The sequence below is a fragment of the Eurosta solidaginis genome, chromosome 3 (genome assembly GCF_040869045.1).
Source record: "Eurosta solidaginis isolate ZX-2024a chromosome 3, ASM4086904v1, whole genome shotgun sequence".
Lineage (NCBI taxonomy): Eukaryota > Metazoa > Arthropoda > Insecta > Diptera > Tephritidae > Eurosta > Eurosta solidaginis.
In genome coordinates this window covers 180,154,707-180,175,227 of record NC_090321.1, presented here as the reverse complement: position 1 = coordinate 180,175,227, position 20,521 = coordinate 180,154,707, and the positions used below count along the sequence as shown (strand labels likewise).

The 20,521-nt window shown below is 36.2% G+C and overlaps 2 protein-coding genes across 11 annotated transcripts in view; one reads left to right on the top strand and one right to left on the bottom strand.

The window, feature by feature from the left end:
* Nucleotides 1–20,521, top strand: part of NaCP60E (Na channel protein 60E) — a 641,026-nt gene that overhangs the window by 465,032 nt on the left and 155,473 nt on the right. The window lies entirely within an intron of this gene.
* Tpc2 (Thiamine pyrophosphate carrier protein 2) overlaps nucleotides 1–20,521 on the bottom strand; it is a 535,063-nt gene that overhangs the window by 465,441 nt on the left and 49,101 nt on the right. Inside the window, exon 1 of one of the 9 annotated variants that reach the window (XM_067774086.1) lies at nucleotides 18,457–18,942. The exons of the other annotated variants lie outside the window; for them this stretch is intronic. The gene's annotated coding sequence lies outside the window, so the exon portion shown is untranslated. Of the gene's footprint in view, nucleotides 1–18,456; nucleotides 18,943–20,521 lie in introns of those variants that run through there. 9 annotated transcript variants of the gene reach the window in all.

The window sequence follows — 20,521 nt, the reverse complement described above, 5'->3', positions numbered from 1 at the left end:
CTTTAGTTACGAACAAGTAAAGAAGGTTAAGTTCGGGTGTAACCGAACATTACATACTCAGTTGAGAGCTATGGTGACAACATAAGGGAAAATAATCATGTAGGAAAATGAACCGAGGGAAATCCTGGAATGTGTTTGTATGACATGTCTATCAAATGAAAGGCACTAAAGAGTATTTTATGAGGGAGTAGGCCATAGTTCTATAGGTGGACGCCATTTAGGGATATCGCCATAAAGGTGGATCAGGGTTGACTCTAGAATTTGTTTGCACGATATGGGTATCAAATGAAAGGTGTTAATGAGTATTTTAAAAGGGAGTATTCCTTAGTTACATAGGTGGACGCCGTTTCGAGATATCGCCATAAAGGTAGACCAGGGGTGACCCTAGAATTTGTTTGTACAATATGGGTATCAAACGAAATGTGTTAATGAGTATTTTAAAAGGGAGTGGGCATTAGTTTTATAGGTGGAAGCCGTTTCGAAATATCGCCATAAAGGTGGACCAAGGGTGACTCTAGAATGTGTTTGTACGATATGGGTATAAAATTAAAGGTATTAATGAGGGTTTTAAAAGGGAGTGGGGATAGTTTTATATGTGAAGGGTTTTCCAGATATCGACCAAAATGTGGACCAGGGTGACCCAGAACATCATCTGTTGGATACCGCTAATTTATTTATATATGTAATACCTGCCAAGATTTCAAGGGTTTTTTATTTCGCACTGCAGAACTTTTTCATTTTCTTCTACTTAATATGGTAGGTGTCACAACCATTTTACAAAGTTTTTCTAAAGTTATATTTCGCATAAATAAACCAATCCAATTACCATGTTTCATCCCTTTTTTCGTATTTGGTATAGAATTATGGCATTTTTTTCATTTTTCGTAATTTTCGATATCGAAAAAGTGGGCGTGGTCATAGTCGGATTTCGTTCATTTTTTATACCAAGATAAAGTGCGTTCAGATAAGTACGTGAACTAAGTTCAGTAAAGATATGTCGATTTTTGCTCAAGTTATCGTGTTAACGGCCATGCGGAAAGACAGACGGACGACTGTGTATAAAAACTGGGCGTGGCTTCAACCGATTTCGCCCATTTTCACAGAAAACAGTTAACGTCATAAAATCTATGCCGTTACCAAATTTCAAAAGGCTTGGTAAATTTATGTTCGACTTATGGCATTAAAAGTATCCTAGACAAATTAAATGAAAAAGGGCGGAGCCACGCCCATTTTGAAATTTTCTTTTATTTTTGTATTTTGTTGCACCATATCATTACTGGAGTTGAATGTTGACATAATTTACTTATATACTGTAAAGATATTAAATTTTTTGTTAAAATTTTACTTTAAAAATTTTTTTATAAAAGTGGGCGTGGTCCTTCTCCGATTTTGCTAATTTTTATTAAGCGTACATATAGTAATAGGAGTAACGTTCCTGCCAAATTTCATCATGATATCTTCAACGACTGCCAAATTACAGCTTGCAAAAATTATAAATTACCTTCTTTTAAAAGTGGGCGGTGCCACGCCCATTGTCCAAAATTTTACTAATTTTCTATTCTGCGTCATAAGTTCAACCCACCTACCAAGTTTCATCGCTTTATCTGTCTTTGGTATTGAATTATCGCACTTTTTCGGTTTTTCGAAATTTTCGATATCGAAAAAGTGGGCGTGGTAATAGTCCGATATCGTTCATTTTAAATAGCGATCTGAGATGAGGGCTCAGGAACCTACATACCAAATTTCATCAAGGTACCTCAAATTTACTCAAGTTATCGTGTTAACGGACGGACGGACGGACATGGCTCAATCAAATTTTTTTTCGATCCTGATGATTTTGATATATGGAAGTCTATATCTATCTCGATTCCTTTATACCTGTACAACCAACCGTTATCCAATCAAACTTAATATACTCTGTGAGCTCTGCTCAACTGAGTATAAAAAAACTGATCACTTGTAATCGTTTCGTTCGGACTATTTATTTCTGTTTAAAAAATAACACTTTTGTGATGATAAAATTAATTCCCTATGAGCACAGCTTACACAAATTACTAACAAATTTCAATAAGAAAATTCGTGAAAAAACACATTTAGGTCTGCCATGAAAGAATTAAAAAAATTAATACTCAGTAATTTTGTCTTTACGATCAGCATACAAATTAGCATAAAAAATATATTGGAGAATTAAGTCTCCTTAGTGCACAGACATTAGGACATACATACAAATATACCAAAAAATAGAACTTTTGTTTATAATTTGTAAAGAAAGAGTAATTTTCAATAGATGTATGGTACGTATGCATCACTCAAAAGCAATTTGCGCGCACAGTTGACAGCGAACCACCAACCACACGCACTAAATTTTTTGGTAAAAATGTTACTTTTGATTAAACATTTTTGCTGATATAAGAAAGGAATCAAGTATTTTTTTATGCAAAACGAAGGTAAATATTTCAAAGTTTTATTGCAAAGAAGAAATATTCCAATCAATCCATTCGTTTTGAATTTATAGCTGCGTAAACAAAAATTTTATAAGTTTTTACTACAAAAGTGGAGTTTTTAAACTTTTTTAGGCAATTCTTATAATTTTTCTCTCCGCAAGAACAATCCTCGTACCTCAAGGAAATTAGCAAGAAAAGAATTAGCGAAATCGGTCCAACCGTTCTCGAGATTCGCGCTTATTTCACAATTCAGCGACTTAATTTTGTATTACAGAAGATAAATTTGATCAATATCGATTTCAATAATAACCGTGACAGCCAACCTCGTTTTACCCAAATTAATTTCATAATTTTTAGTCATTATTGATTCAATTAAATGAAAGCAAAACAATAATGATAATCGTGACAACATAATTACGTGTTTAAACAAAAAAGCTTGAGATTACAAAGGGCAGGGCAACAACAGCAGCAGCAGGAATGTAACTATGAAGGACCACAATAAGGACGACGATGACGATGGCATGAAAAGAATAACAAAACTACATACAAACATACATATATGTATTTAGTTGATATTTTGTACAACGTGTTGTTATTAAGTACTTACAAGTAAGAGGTATCGCCAACGTCAACAAAAGCTTTAGAGTGGCTGAGTGAATTGTAAACAAAGCCGAAGCTGTGGAAATGCTGTTGCTTTCCTTCCGCGGGCAAAAACGATGCTTGACATGCTGACAACAACAATGGTGACAACAAGTAATGTTGTTTTTGTTTGAAATAGGCTCTAAGCGAGTATTGTTGTTACGGAAATAGCAAGCGAAAAGCCAACTACCTCTTTTCACTTGACACCAAAAACAACTCAAAAAAATCAAAACTTCTCTCCTGCTCATGTTACCTCGTGAAAGAAATTGAATTTGCAGTTGCTTACTTTTCTTTGTCTTTCTTATGGGTTTACATTAGCGCTGGTATTATGTCTATCTGTTTGTTTGTTTGTTTGTTGCTGTTTCCATGAGTTGAATATCATATAAGCGGGAGCTTTGTTTTGGTCATTACATTACGGTACCTATGGCTTTATTTATTAATTTGAAATGATTAAGTTTTATACTCCCAGTCCGAAATTCTAGCGGAAGTGAAAATCTGCCAAGCATGGACGGATAATGAATTCTCCCTAAAGATGCCTATAAAATCTAACCGGAATACACAGCAAAATCTCTAAGGCTGAAGAAAAGTCACTCTTATCACTAAATAGAGGAGCTTAGGCTTACTTGAGGGGTACTGCCTTCTAGCCTGATCATCAGTAATGGGCGCTTAACCTAGTTAATTTTGGCCGCTGCGTAGCAAATTTCTATTCTTGTTTCGCGAAAACTGACGCCAGTTGGGAGCACCTGTCGAGTTAAAGTTTTTCTCCATCTGTCCCTCCCAACTCAGTAGAGGTCTCTCCCTTCCTCTTCTTCCAAATACGGGTACAAACAGTAATACTTCTGAGCTAAACTGTCTTCATCCACTTTCATAACACCCAGCCAGGAAGCCTTTGAACTGTTTTTATGTTGAACTAAGCAGAATAAAATTTCTTGGAAACCCCTTTTTTGAAGGGCTCGAAGCCGTTAGGTCTAGGAAGCTTCTCAACTCTAAAAACTCAGTTGGGTGTATATGGTGGTACGGTATTCCCATTTGTTATCAGTCCTGTAGCTTAATCTACCTATGAGGAAATATTCCAGCTATCATTTCTTCATCCATTTTGAAAATTGGTATTGCCAAAGGCTGAGCTAATGCTCAGTCAAGTGAGGGTCAAGTAGAACTCCCACAAACCCTCACTTAACCAAAAAAATAGGCGCCGAAGTTATGAGCTAAGATCGAATACACGGCTAAAATTATTATCAGGGCAGCAGTTTTCCGTACAAAGAGGGCGGGGAGCGAGAGAGGGAGGGATTCAAGGGATTGATAAGCGCAATACAAAGCTTTATAGCTTCAAATCTTCCGCAACTCAATTGTCAGCCTCACATCATACACATATTTAGCAGGCGAGCTTCTCGCGATCCCAAGTTCCTCATAGAACTAGAGGGTGGGGAAGGTGGTATGGCCTAGAAGGTTTAATGTGGTCATATTAATCCTTACCGAGATGGTCGGGCTAGTACCTTAATAGTGCTTTGTTATCGGAACGTACCGGACCTATATCCGGCAAAGGAGCATCAACATCGATAACACTCACAAAAGCCTTCGGGGTGCGGATGGTGTCGGAGATTGTTCCTACGATAGGATGATCTGTGGTCGATGAAAGTTAGGTAAGCCTTCTCCCGGGAAGTACCGGTACAACAATAGCTGGTATGATAACGGAATTATAGCGGGCGCCATTCAGGCAATGGAGTGCGCATCAGTAGCGGAGCCGGATATGGGAGTGTCGGTAATAACATTGATAGTCTGGAGATCGGTGTTTACCTTCTAGCAATTTATGCTCTTCCAGAGGTAGTCGTTGGCAGTACGTGCAGAGTTTGGAGAAGTGACGATCCACAATGAGATGATGTATTATTATACGGCTTTATGCCGCAAAAAAATTAAGAGGCTTCACTTCTAATAGCAATCGCCCCACCCAATATCACATCAGCTGCGGAACTACGTACATACAGAATTCAAAAATTATGCTCGCCACAAAAACTTGCATTATAAATCTTATAAATTTTAAAAAATGCATTAAAAATCTTAAAGCTATCCTGAAATAAAAAAAATCACAAACGAGTTCTGAACAAACAAACTGGCTAACTACATAAGTTAATTTTCCATATAACTATACTTTGGCATATCATTTGTTTATTTATTTAAGTGTTAACTGCATCGGTTGACGGTGATACAACCGCAAGAATTGCACTACATTGCATACATTCAGGCGCATCACCGTACATTGCTTTGTTTTGCAAGCAAATTACTTTCATAGCTACACCGCTCGCTTTCCACTGTTATTGTTGTGATTGCAGTGTCTGCTTGACACTAACATTCATTTCAGCCGTTGCATACCAATCTGCATTTATTAACATCTATTTAGTGTTGCGGTAGGTCAAGAGTGTTAGGGCGTTAAATGTGCCTAAAAATATGCTACGCCACAAATCGTTTCAATTATGCAAAGTCTGCGAAAGGGACTTTAATGTGAATTGGATTTTTTATTTCAGTTTTTTTTCAAGACTGTAGAGCTTTTATTGAGAGCTAATTCAATGTAGGGGCTAATAAAATTGAGATGTGGAGCCAAAGTTTTAATAGGCTTTACTAAGTCCTGATTAACGGATGGGGCTACAAGTAGAGTTTGGAACTTGGTGGAACTTTTTATGGCATACAGAGATTTGAAGAAGAGGTTAAGGTTTCTGTATTCAAATATTTTTTATGAAGATTAAAGCAAATCATTTGTGAATCTAATAACGCCACAGTATGCCACAGGTACCGCCTTCTGTTCTCCATTATGTTGTTGACTTATTCAAGCAGCAATTTCGGTCAATATAACCGCCGCTCGGAGAATTGTCATCTAAATTCTCTAAAGGAAGTTCTAGGAAACTAATAGTTTTAACAGGGTTGAATAAAAAGGGGTTCCTGTTAGCGGGTGGGTTTCGTTTTTTGATCAGCTCCGGGACGAGAAATTGAAAAAACAAAAAAAACGACCGACTTTTTCCGAAAGATGTTTTCCTCGGATGATATGTACGGTTTATTCTCCCTAAAAACAAAACCATTGATTTCCTTTTACTATCTGACGTAACTTTGTTGCCAAACATAATATTGCGTTTTTTCGTGTTAGACCTTAATTTGGGATATCCTGGGTTGAAAGGTCGTACTTGATGTCTTCTCGTTGGGCTCCTGTTAAGTCGAATTTCTGGTGTTCTACCTACTGCGACTGGAAGCCGAATCGATAATCTGCCACTTCCCTTGTCCATCCGAAAAAACCGGAGCCTTGATGTTACCTTTCTTTGGTTTCTAATCCGCTTCCACATCCGTTCTGTCTGTTGTGAGCATATCACCAGTATGTAACACCTTTTTCTGACTTGCAGCTTTCAAGGTAGTTGCTTTCTCGCTTTATATTAAAACTGTGCTTATCGCCTTCAGCCGCTTGTTACCTCCATATTTTGGCTGAAGCACGTGGTCGACCAAACAGACCGGAATAGTGATCTAGCACTCACTTCTGCGGTCTGTTTGGCCGATTAGGTTTTCAAAAGCGCCGAACAATCCTTAATGCTGACCGATACTGTCTTTCTATCTATGCTTTGCAGCGTCCTCCACTCTTCTTTCCGTCTTTAACTTTCTTTCTCCAAGTCCGACTTATCGCGTAGCGGTTTCATCTTACCTGGCATGGGTTCTATTATCCTTCTCTCTAATCCTTATCTACATCATAAGATGCGTGATTCAGCTTGGTCGTGCGACCACTCGTCCGACGGGTACAGCGGTCTATTGAGGCCTAAGGCGAAAACTTACGATATGGTCTTACACAGCAGTCGCAACAACCATCCTTTCATACGTAGCAATAGTGTGGTGGCCACCTGAACAAGCAATATAACATTAGAAAGCTAAACAAACTACAACTACTGGGAATAGAAAAGGCATGTTGCTTCCTGTTGGAGAATCCTGTAAACGGTCGAGAGGTATGCATATTCTCAGACAGCCAAGCAGAGCTCATGGCGATCAATAGTTACGTCCTCTAAGGCCGGCGATAACTCTAAAAAGGCGCTGCGCAATGCAGTAAACTCGGGTACCATTACTCTCACATGGGTACTGGGTCACAGGAACATAGACGGCAATGAATATAGACGGATGAATTGGCAAAGGTCCGCACCTCGTTAGACAGCACTGAGGCAAAATGGTTGGAGTAAAAGTAAGATCGCTGAATAATAGGTTAATATTAATGGAAACTAATTGGTTCCAGAAGAAAGTGCATCAAAATGGTGCCTAGAGCGCTACTTGGGCTCGGTCGCGCCGTCCATGCAGCATAGCAGCCAACGAAACAACAGCGGTCTTTTATTAAATAAGGAGAGTGGTAACGCCACAATTATATCTTGAGGCACGGTTTTGAGAAGGTTTCTTGGAAATATAGCCGAATTAGCCTATAGATGCAAGTCTTTCGCCACTCTCCTATGAGGTGATTGATGCACATCCCTCCGGATAAGCCCTCGCAGCATCCGTCAGGTGGCAACTCTCTTCAGAGTTACATCGCACAAAATTATTGTTATTATTATCAAAAAAAAACCTCAAAAATCTTACTTTGACATTTAAATAGCTTGATAAGCTCCTCAAATTTATATCAGCATTGAAACCCTGATCATTGCATCTTAGGGATTGCGCTCGGTCGTTTACTCGGTATTTGGAAGTTTTAGAATTTCTTTTTTTCCACATTTTCAAATACATTTCAACTTGGTTAACCAGTAATGATATCAACAACTAACCACTTGGTTGGCAATGAGCTTTCAAATAGCTAATCTGGCAGGAGCAAAAGGGTGAGGATGCAGCAGCACGTTTTATGTAAAAGGGAGTCAAATGTATATGAGTAAATATGTGAAAGCACGTAGCGCATACAGACCAACTTATGTAAAAGCTATTACGTATGTAGTTTACATGAGATTTAAGGATTTTTTTTGAACTGTCATGAAATGCAACGTCGACAAAGCTACGACTGCAACAGCTCTTGCATGCAAAACTAGAGTCGAGTAGTCAAGAGCTGCTAAGCTGAATTAAAAAGAATGAAAGAAAGAAAACACAAAAAATGTGAATAAAATGCTACTTTGGTAGGGCAAAAATTATCAACTTTAAATACTTAAACTTTACAAATACAGCAATACAAAGGATTTCACATTTTCTACAAACACACACATATACACATTCTTAGAAGTTAGTTTAAAGCGATTACTTGGTGCACATGCAAAGGAATGTAGTGGCAGTCAGCAGCTGTAAAAATTTATTCGTTGACAATAACAACAACAAAAAGCGACGGAAATATAGCAACCAACAACCCAAAAAAGGACAAGACAAATTGTTGCACTTTGATGCACATCGCTGGCGTCCATAGAAATTAATTTGCTTTTGCCTTGCCCTTTTTCTCCGCGCTTTTACATATATAATGCGGTTGTATGCGATTTACATTTTGTACATTCAAGAAGTTTAAGTCTAACAAGCAAATGTACTTTATGTTTATAAAGCTTACCCATAGAAGGTACGATAATAACAAATTTGGTATAAACAAGTTAGAAAATATTAAGTCGCACGAGCGTTGAACATTACATCTATACCCAGAAGTATATTGCAGTTGTATTTAACTATGCTGAGAATGCTTATTCCGGAAAATGTATGGAAAAAATTGTTGATGAGTTAACATTTCCGGCGCCCAAAAAAGTATTAGTTTCCAGAAAAGCGACCAATTCAAAGAAGTAATTTCATCAAAGTAGCAGGTTCGAAAATAGTAGCCGGTTTCAAAAAAGTAACCGGCTTTATCAAAGTAACCGGTTTCATCAAAGTAACCGGTTTCGTCAAAGAACCCGGTTTCATCAAAGTAACCGGTTCGAAAAAAGTAACCGGTTTCCGAAAAAGTGACTGGTTTTATCAAAATAACGTAACCGGTTCCCTCAAAGTAGCTGGTTATAAAAAAGTTCCAGAAAACTAAATAACATCAACAAGGTTACCGGTTATAAAAAAGTAACCCCTTCCATCAAACTAACTTGTTTCATCAAAGTAACCGGTTTCATCAAAGTAACAGGTTCGAAAATAGTAGCCGGTTTCAAAAAAGTTACCGGTTCCGAAAAAATAACCGGTTTCATTAAAGTAACCGGTTCGAAAAAAGTAACCGGTTTCCGAAAAAGTAACTGGTTTTATCAAAGCAACCGGTACAAAATAAGTAGCCGATTTCAAAACACTAACTGGTTCCAAAAAAGTAACCGGTTCCACCAAAGTAACTGGTTATAAAACAGTTCCAGAAAACTAACTGACCTCAATAAGGTAACCGGTTTTAAATGAGTACCCGGTTATACAAAAATAGTCGGTTTGACACAAGCAACCGGTTATAAAAAAGCAACCAATTCCAAATAGGTAAACGATTCAAAAAAAGTTACCGGTTCAAAACATGCAAACGAGCCTAAAAAAGTTACCGATTCAAGATAAAAAACGGTAAAAAGTACTGGTTCTAACAAAGTTACCAGTTCCATAAAAATAACCGATTCAAGAAAAGTAAAAAAGTTGCCGCAAAACAAGCGACTGAGCCCGGCCTAGTACCTTAATTAATAGTGCTTTGTTACCGGAACGTACCGGATATATAACCGGCAAAGGACCATTAGCATCGATAACACTCCACAGCGCCTTAGGGGAGTGTCTTTATCGTTAATGCAACAACAACAACCAAGGTTACCAGTTCCAAAAAAATAACCAATTCAAATAAAGTAAAAAGCGATAAGTAAAAAGTAAGTATTCTTAAATTCTAGATGTTAAGCAAAATCGATCGGTACCAGATTTGCGTTTATACTCTGCTGAGCAAAGAACACAGAGTATGCATATTGATGTTGTCCGCGTAACGGTAACTTGTAACGGCAAAAAATAATTTAGAATTCATTAAACCATATCCGTCCGTCTCTCCGTCCGTTTGTCTGTGAACACGATAACTTAAGTAAATTTTGAGACAACTTATGGAAATTTGGGATGCGGTTTTATTGGCATTCATCTCACATCGCCCACTTTTTACAAATGTTTATAAAATTTTATAAAACACCAAAGTGATTATTCAGTCAAGAAAGCAGATACAATATCCAAATTTCATGCTTAGGTTGAAATAAGGACGTGTACAAGAAGTTCTGTGAATTGAAAGTGTCAACAGTTACTTTTTTTGTACTTTTCTTCATTATATATATCAACGACACCACCGTGGTGTGATGGTAGCGTGCTCCGCCTACCACACCATATGCCCTGGGTTCACACCCCGGGCAAAGCAACATCAAAATTTTAGAAATAAGGTTTTTCAATTAGAAGAAAATTTTTCTAAGCGGGTCGCCCCTCGGCAGTGTTTGGCATGCTCTCCGAGTGTATTTCTGCCATGAAAAGCCCTCAGTGAAAACTCATCTGCCTTGCAGATGCCGTTCGGAGTCGGCATAAAACATGTAGGTCCCGCCCCGCCAATTTGTAGGAAAAAAATAGGAGCACGACGCAAATTGGAAGAGAAGATCGGCCTTAGATCTCTTCGGAGGTTATCGCGCCTTATATATATATATATATATATATATATATATAGCAACGACAGGTAAAGAAATTTTATCATTTTATTCGGTACTATCCGTATGACTTTTTTGGAGAGACCCGATAACAAGTTTTGTATCACTTTTTTATTCACTTTTAGCGACACTGTTTGCCAAATTCCTTTTACTTCTGTAACGGGTGTTGTTGGTTTTCATATTCTCAAAAGTTGTGCTTCCATCTGAGCCCAATATCGCTTAATTTTCCGCAACTAAGGCATGTTGGGTAGAACTGGGTACCTGGCAACGTTCTTAGGTCCATTCTCGAAGACGCTTATTGTTTGCCAATTTGGTCTCACAGAGCTTACGTGCAAAGGAAATGCTTTTTGAAGTCTGTTTTCACTTGTTTTTGAAGTTGTTTCTCTTTGTACGTTTTAATAACATTTCTCTGTTTGATTCGTGTGACTTGCACAAGTGTGGTGTTGGCTATTTTGATAAGATGTCTTGTTGACATAGATCGGGTTTTCTGAATTAGGGATAGAACATTATTCTCGAACTGGGCGTCTGATGGTAACTTTGGGCGGCCACTTCTTGGCTTGTGCTTCACTAAGCCTACCATGAAGTGCAACACCGTTCTTGTGGCAGTGTCATAGGATAATCCTGTGAGTTTTGTCCACTTTTTGTAACTAGCATTGGGAATTATCGTCCAAATGTACACAATTTTTTTATGTAGCTTTTATTTATTACTCATTTTCGTCGTTATTGAGGCTTGAGTTCAAAAGGCAATATATTTTCAAATATGTTATGAAACACCAATTCACAAATAATTAATTCAAAGCCTACTATATCAAATCTAAAAAACTTATAGGGAGTTCTAAATTTACAGAGCTTTGTGTACCAGTCCTTAGTGGCAACTTCTTAGTTAAACTTTTTGAAAATATTCTAAAAATTTGTGGCACCGGCCAATTATGAGAGAATACATTTTTCAAATATTTACCATTTAAGTTATTATCAGAATATTCGGTAAACTGATCACGCCAGCCATATTGAGGCCGGGAAAAATGGACGAAATCGCTTTAAAAACGCGGCCTCTTTCGTATTAAATATTTTAGGCGAATATAATAGGCAATATCTGTATTTTCGAAAAACCAGTTCACATCAATGCCCTTTACTTATAGTGTTTTTATAACATTATAATGAATAAATAAAAAAAAATTTTAGAAATAGGCGTGGCACCATTCTTTTTAAACCCAGCATTTCCACACGTTTTGGAAGTCATAACTCGACTGGGATCTGACGTATACTGACAAAATTCGGCACACACATTTCTCTACGCCCACTTTTATAAAAAGAGATATTTAAAAAAAGTCTTTGCGAAAAATAAGTTTAAATCAAGGGTAGTTAAAAGAATTTTTAAATGGGCGAGGCACCGCCTTTTTATGCCTAATAAATCTTCTTTGTTCGAGGAACTGGACAAAAAGTTTAAAAATTTTGAAAAAACTCGATGCGCTTTTTTTAAAGAATAGTTTTAATGAAAATGGTCACAATTGTTCAATAAAGACACCCATATTAAATAATGATTAGTCAAAATGATTTAACCAAATTTCGCTTTAAAAATACTCGTACAATAATGTAGGTTTAAAAGTTCAATTTGAGACATTGACTTTGACTCATAAGTTTCCCTGAGCTATACCACTGCAGTCGCCCATATTACTATAACTCACATCCGTTCAAGCGCTGAAAGTTTTGCGTCGTCACCACCGGGTATAAAAACGGCTTCACAGATTTCTTAATATTTGATAACAAGCTAAACATTGTCGTACCATACCATAGTTACGTAGAAGTACTATTTGTAAAAGATTATCGTCTCACACTTTTACTATCTACAAATATGGGCATTCTTGAATTCTCGCTCTCTTTCTCTCTCTTTTCTGGGACGATATTTATTTAAAAATACAGTTTCTGCATTGCAACGTCTTTTCTACGCATACATTTTTTATATTTAAAATGAATTTAAATGAGCTTAAAACGCTACTCAAGTGCTCTAAATATTATTCATAGCCTGTTTTTGTCATTGCATTTAAATTTTTTCTCTACTTCAGGCAAAATTTATATTTTATTGCTGTATTTGTATTTTCAAAAATACTGCACTGTTAAATATTTTTTTTGCTCTCTCTTAGCACTTTGCTTCGTAAATATTTATGTAGCAGTCGCAAATTAACATGGCACTCGTTTAGTGCTGCTACGGCCACTCGGGCGTATGAGGAACATCTCCTTGTAGTGATGCTTAAGTTGTGTTAAGAATATTCATAAATACATACCTACATATATACTACTAGTTGTTGTAGTTTATTGTTGTTTTGTTTAAGATTAGGATAAGTAAGATTTTCAGCAATTTTTAAACGGTTTTATTTAGCTTGACTTGACAGGCAGGCCAGGCCGCGCATGCACGGCCGTTGTGAACGAATTTTGTAATTGAAATTTAAGAAACTTCCCGATAAGCTACAAGCTTGAAACTTGGAATATAGTTCAGAACCCGATAACAATGCAATAATAAAAAAAAAAACGCCGCTAGGTGGCGCAAAGAACGAGATATTTAAAAAAAGTCGTATTTGTGGTCCGATTTGGTCCATATTTGGAACACATAATACATACATGAATAGAAAACGACCTATGATGTCCGATTTGGCTCATATTTGGAACAAATATTACATACAGTCCGGTAGAAATGACATCAAAATATCTTGGAGTTGGAGGAGGGACAAGCAACGTGGCGCAGAGTCGAGTAAAGTCTTTGGAAGGATTATGTATTGAGGACTTAGGTTGTAACAAATTGTCAGGAAAGAGTCCTTGTACTAATGAGTCACTAAATGAACTAAATAGAATGAGAAATAATAGGCAATTAAATAAAGACTAAAAACTTGAAAATAAAATAATTAAACAAAATTTTTAAGTTAAACGGTTTTATTGAAAACAATACTTACATGAAGTATTAATAATACTAAAAGCTAGACAATAATTAGGTAGGTCCTAGGTACTAGGCATCACACTCCTCATCAATTTTTGGCGTTGATCAGAAAATTAAATAAAAGCGTTGGACGCGTCAAATTTCTATTGATAGTCATATATAAGACCAACTGAACCTTAATCAGGTTATGATGCGCCTCACATTTTTAGAAATTTCACGCGCCCAACGCTTTTATTTAATTTTCTGATCAACGCCAAAAATTGATGAGGAGTGTGATGCCTAGTACCTAGGACCTACCTAATTATTGTCTAGCTTTTAGTATTATTAATACTTCATTTAAGTATTGTTTTCAATAAAACCGTTTATCTTAACATTTTTTTTAATTATTTTATTTATAAGCAATTGATTATTTTATTTATAAGCAATTAATGATGATTAATTTTGCTATAGATATTTTTTTTTATATATAAACAATGGAGCCTTGCATGAATTTTTAGGAGCATTCCACTTTTGGTAAAGAACGAATCGTACGTATTTTTTGTTTGCGTCCTTAACTGAGGAATTACAGTGCACTATAGTTGTGTGGTAAATGTTCAAAGAAGTAAAGAAACTTGATTTCGTACAAGTGTGTCCAAAATCCAAAATAAACATGCGTTTTTATGGGACAGTTTCAGTTCATACGCGATTCTTGGTTATTGTGAATCAAGTGAAGTTTCTGAGATAGTTATAACATTTGAAGAGTTCAAAAAAAAAATATCTTAAATAGAACTTGGATCAAAGTAAAACAATATTATCGTTATAAGTACATATTTCGGAAATATGTAGAGCGCTACAGTGAAACAGATATATGGGACATGTGCGAAGTTCATGTTTCATACTCTGATTTTCTGATCTTTGATACTTTTACTTTTACACAGTACTACAAAAAAAAAAAAAAAAAAAACAAGTAAGGAAGTCTAAGTTCGGGTAAAACCGAACATTACATACCCAGTTGTATACTTGAAATGTTGTTGTTTGTTTTGTGTTCGTAATAGTGTTACAAGGCTGCGCAATAATACATATACATATGGTTCTATTCTGTACTAATTTTCGTTTAAAAGAAGCAAAAAGGATACAGAGGCTAACGCCAATTACTTTGAGCGGGTAATAATGCAGTTTTCCTTCAGATATGAGGATTTCCCTACTGTTTTTTTTTTTAAATAAAGATATAACAGAACAATAAACATAAACACACAAGTGCCATTGCACTAAAATGCATTATTACAAAAAAAGGGCAGGGTTATTAACGAAATTTTCCAAATTTTACTAGAAATAGCTTATTACCTGCATCTACGCACTTTTACAAAATCTTTTATATAAAAGAAGGCGATTTAACCGATTTATTCCATTTTTACTGAAAATATTTCCTGTTAAAAGGAAAATATGTGACCAAATTTTTCGTCGAGTTATAGCCCAGAAACGTTGGGAAATGCATTGTAAGAAAGGGGCAGTGCCACGCCCATTTTTCAAGACCTGAATTTTTTTCAATTTTTTGTTATAATGGCACAAAACACGATTTGCACAAAATACGCTTGGCACAAAACTATTTTTCGCTAAGATTTAACTCTTTACTTTTGCCTACGACCCTTTTTAAAGTCTTTTATATAAAAGTGGGTGTGGTCCTTAACCAATCTTATCCATTTTTACTAGAAATATTTCCTGCTATAACGAAAATATGTGTACCCAATTTCATTACGATCCGTTAATTTTTCTTCGAGTTAAGGGTCTCGAAACATAGAAAATTGCTTAGCCATAAAAGGTACCACGCCCATTTTTTTAAATTTGAAATTTTTCCTATTTATTATTATAAATCCACTTGGGAAATGAAATACCATTGATATAAAGCTCTTTTTTGCAAAGATATAGCTTATTTTATTCGTCCACGACCCTTTTAGAAATCTTTTATATAAAAGTGGGCGTGGTCCTTAACCGATTTCGTTAATTTTTCTTCAACGCATTCCTTACAGTAAAGGCAACCTCTCTGCCGAATTTTGTTACGATAGGCTTAACGATTTTTGATTTATGATTAATAATATTTGTAAAATTTATTTTATCACAGGTGGGCGGTGCCATGCCCATTTTAAAAAATGTTTTCAAATTTTTAGCAAGAGTCTCAATATCAGTCCACACGTCAAATTTCAACATTCTAGGTGTATTATTTACTGAATAATCAGGTTTTTTGTGTGTTTTCCAAAATATTATATATATATAAAGTAGGCGTGGTTATCATCCGATTTCGCTCATTTTCAATACCAATCTATTCTGGGTCCAGATAAGCTCGTGTACCAAATTTGGTGAAGATATCTCAATATTTACTCAAGTTATCGTGTTAACGGTCAGACGGACAGACGGACGGATGGACGGACAGACATTGCTCAATCAAATTTTGTTTCGATACTGATGATTTTGATATACATATATTGTCTATATCTATCTCGATTCCTTCAAACCTGTACAACCAACCGTTATCCAATCAAAGTTATAATAACCAGTGTACAAGTACAGCTGGGTATAAAAATAAATGATATGAGACAATTTAGTAAAATACAAGGTTTACTTAAGGGGTGCAATATTTTTTTTTCTTTTTCTATGAATAGGTGCTCGCCTTTTTTATCTTTTTACACAAATTTTGCTAGAACCAATTTTTATACCAATTATTTACACCGGTTTTTTATCCTAAATTTTTTATACCATTTTTTATAAACAATTTGTTTTGCCTTCAATATGCCATTCTTTATACAAAATTTTTCAAAAACATTTTTTTATCATGCTAATTTCGAATTGTTCTCTCTTGGTGAATATTTTAAATATATTGGCACTGAAAACTTAGCCGATTTTTTGAAAGTGGCATAATTCATTTATTATTTTTCTTTTTTTTATCATTTTAGTAAATGGGATAACTGTATGTACTTAAATTAAATAAAAATACAACGTGGGATAATCTCCGAAGAGGATTTAGGCCGAGCTTCTCTTCTAATTTGCGTCGTGCTTCTTTTAAACCCAGGATTTTCGGTGTGGTAGGCAGAGCACGCTACCACCACACCACGGCGGCCGCTGTACTTACACGGCCCAATTAACCAAAAGAGCAATTACAAAATTTATAATTTTTCATGCATCGTTAATCAAATTAAGAGCCAGTAAGACATCTCAGAGTTATGAAAGGGTCAATATAAAGTGCTTTTTAGCCCAAAAAGTAATTAATCTTTAAAATCAAGCACCAATTTCGATAAAAAACTTTAGTCAATAGCAGAATAAAATTAGAGTACAGCAAAGATTTGGACATGAAAGCGCAATTTTGCTAAGCGAACTTTTAGTTTATTATTAATGTTGAATAAAAAGTTATGCTAAACACTTAAGCTCCGTGTGAAAATGCGAAAAGTATTTGGTAGTACACACTTGAATGTGCCTTGGGAACCTTGTCGGTTTCTTCATCCACAATTGTTGCAAATTTGCAAATTGCGGAGTGTTTTTATGAGGAAGCACAAAATAAAAAGAAAATTAATAAATTGAGTGAGTGAAAAAAGTAATCTGCAGCAAGCAACGGAGTGGATATAGCAATAGTAAGTAGTTTTATTAACCAACAACAACAAATGCTTATAATAAAATCTACAAACGAGTTAAGAAAATTGAATCAAAGCAACCAAGGAAGCACAACCCTAACGGCAGGCAGACAAACGTCAGTAGCAAGCATTCCGATAGTTTGCATTCATTACAATTTAATAGTACTTAGGTTGAATGAAAAATTAGTTGAAAAATGTTAAAGTTTTTCAAATCGACGCCTTGTGTATTTGGATAAATTGCTTATACAATTTTTATTAAAAAAATCAGCTCACAGCTATGAAGTGAATGGAGTTAAATCATTTATGTGAAGATTTAAGCAAACATTTTTAACTTAACTAGATTAAAAGGGCGGTGCCACGCACATTTTCCAAAAAAAATGTTCTTTTGGATAATTTTTAGCAAGGTTTTATAAATATAAGCATTTTCTCCGTATTTGGTATTAAGTTCTGAGCCTTATAAGGCATCCATCGAATACCGTTATAGGAAAGTGGAGTTGGGTTGGGTTGGCTTGATTTTGGGAAAAAATCCTATTTATTATATTGGTATTTTCACCGTACATACACTCATGGACAAAATAATAGGTGTACCGTTGAGTACAGGGATATTTTGCGAAATGTTAAGCTGCCATATGCGGAGGAAAACACCCCACTCAGATTGAGTTATCACCAGAAATGGAATTGGCACATTTATACAATGGCCAGGTCAATACCCTGTTCTCAACCCGATTGAGAACTTGTGGAGTGACCTTAGGAGAAGATTTGCGTCCTTTTAATTTCACAACAAGCGACTTGTTCTGGCAGAAGATGAAGGATTGGGATGGGATAGCACTGCGTTGGAAACATGCCAAAAATTATTTTAAGCCATGTCCAATAGAATAAGCAAAGTTATATTAACCATGGCGGAGATACCGGTGATTAAAAAAACAATGGCGTAAGAAATTATAATTCAATGGTATTCTTTCATTTCTAAGAAAAGTTTCATACACCTATTGTTTTGACCAACGAAATTTTTTTATTATGATACAGTTTTCTTACAAATGGATGAATTGTAATCATTTTCATAGATTTAGTATAAGTAACTAAAGTTATTAATATTACCTCACAAAATTTGTTTCCATTTGCAAAATCTTGCAAAGATAGAGACCCAAAGCTGTATACGCCTATTATTTTGTTCATGAGTGTAAGTTGTACGCTCTGCTTATGAGAAGCATGTGATCTTTTTTTAGATGATGACTACGGCAAACATTTAAAGACTATGGTTTGGAAGCATGTACCTGGAATATCCAAACTCTTGCAGGAGAAGGAACTGTTGCCTGGCTCACAACAATGCAGGAAAGCAACGGAAAATTCAACTTTCACTATATACATCTCCAAACGAGTTTGAGTTGATTCACTTCACCCAAGCTATCTGCAGTAACAGATTTCAACATGAACACGTTCAATAAGCCACTTGTCTGCCTTCCGAGCGACGAACACGAAACTGATTCAATCACATCATGAATAATAGGAGAAATAGCACCAATGCGCACTCTACAAGGCCAAAGTATCGGCTCGAATACCTTTTCATAGCCAAGATATGCACACGCCAATGCGTAGCACGAAAGTGCACCGAGAGACCAAAGTGAAATTTGCGACGAGGCGCTGCTCACAAAATAGACACCTGGTGATTACTCCAATCGGCGCACACATCAGCTACCCTGCAAAAATTGTTGGATTACGTGTTCCATTTTCTTCATGTTGGAGTACTCTAACTTTACTTTGCAATGAGTTTGTGGACCACCATCAGCCGATCATTGCTCGTTTTTTAACGACAGTGATCACGACACGATGACGATCGAACAGAGTTGCCAAAAGTAAAATATTGCATGCAAATAACTAATAATAAAATTTTACTTTGGCAACTCTGATAAAATGCAACAGCGCACTGGTTTTATGTATACATATTATATTAGTTTCTTTATTCACGCAAATGCTAAATAACATAAGAATATTCGAAGTATAAAATATAAAAGTTGCATTGCCCCTCTTCATTTACTTTCATTTTAAATTAAATTTACTTCGATAATTCTTTCCGACACAATTCCTCTCTAGTACTTTGTCATATGATCCTCTGTGGGTGCTCCATGGAGTACTACAGTGAAAGTACTTTGGAAAGTACTCTCACGTATGTACTCTATGGAATACTCACAAACAAAGAGAGAGTGGGACCACCTACTCCTCTCCTAGGACATCGCAATGTTAATTGGAGCACATTTTTTGTACGAATACAGATTAGATTTGGAGCAGCCCTATACTCCCAAAGGAGTATTCCTTACATTATTTATAGAGTACTCGCGTTTTTTGAAGGGTAAGTAAAAGTAATCTTCGAACAGACGATGTAGGGCCCTGCTGGGTATGGTAGTAGCAACTTAAGTGCGAGGAGCTTCAGATGATGGTCGATAGAAATAATACGCGAAAATTGTACTAGATTTCATTGTCGGGCAGATTCCTGTATAAATAATGTGGCGAATGTTGACATCACTAGGCTGCTAGTAAATAATCACGCAACAACAAAAACATGAGGCAAGCCACACTGGTTTACATGAATACATCAGTCATCATTTACACACATACATACAAGGCAACGTAGAGATATTTCACACACACACATGTGGTCATCAGCCGAAGTAGTTACCCACACATGCTCACGCATATTTCTATGCGACAGGCATGGACTACAGATATACATGTATATAGCTCTTAACCAAGCAGGAGACACAATTGTTCTGGAACACATTTTCGCGAAATCACTAGACCTTAGGAGAAATTAATTAACGAGAAAACAAGCTGAGAAATAACTAATCAGTTTGATTTAAACGCGCTATCAGTTGCGAAGAGAAGTATAATTGTGAAGTATAATTGTACTACTCCCAAAATAGTCTAATAAAGACCATTTTGCAATACAGAATATTGGAGTGATTTATTCAACAATCTAGCGATTCGAACGTTAGCAGAAGGTTTCGAATAAGCGAAATTTCCCAAAATTCGTTACAATAATAATGGTGACCTGGTAACTGACGTACAAAGTCTGCTTGAGTTATAGAGGGAGCACTTCTCTTTGCTAGATGGCGATGGAGATTACGAAACCGATATCTTAATCTCTAACGACGGAATATATGTTCCGCCACCCGAATATGACGAATTAAAAGTCGCAATATCCCTGCTAAAAAAGCGCAAGGCAAGAGCGGACTACCCGCAGGGCTGTTCAAACGCGGAGGCGATAAGTGCGTAAAGAGAGCATGCCTCGCCACGCTAAGTAAGACGATTCCGCAAATCGCAGTAGTACCAGCGGAATCAGCG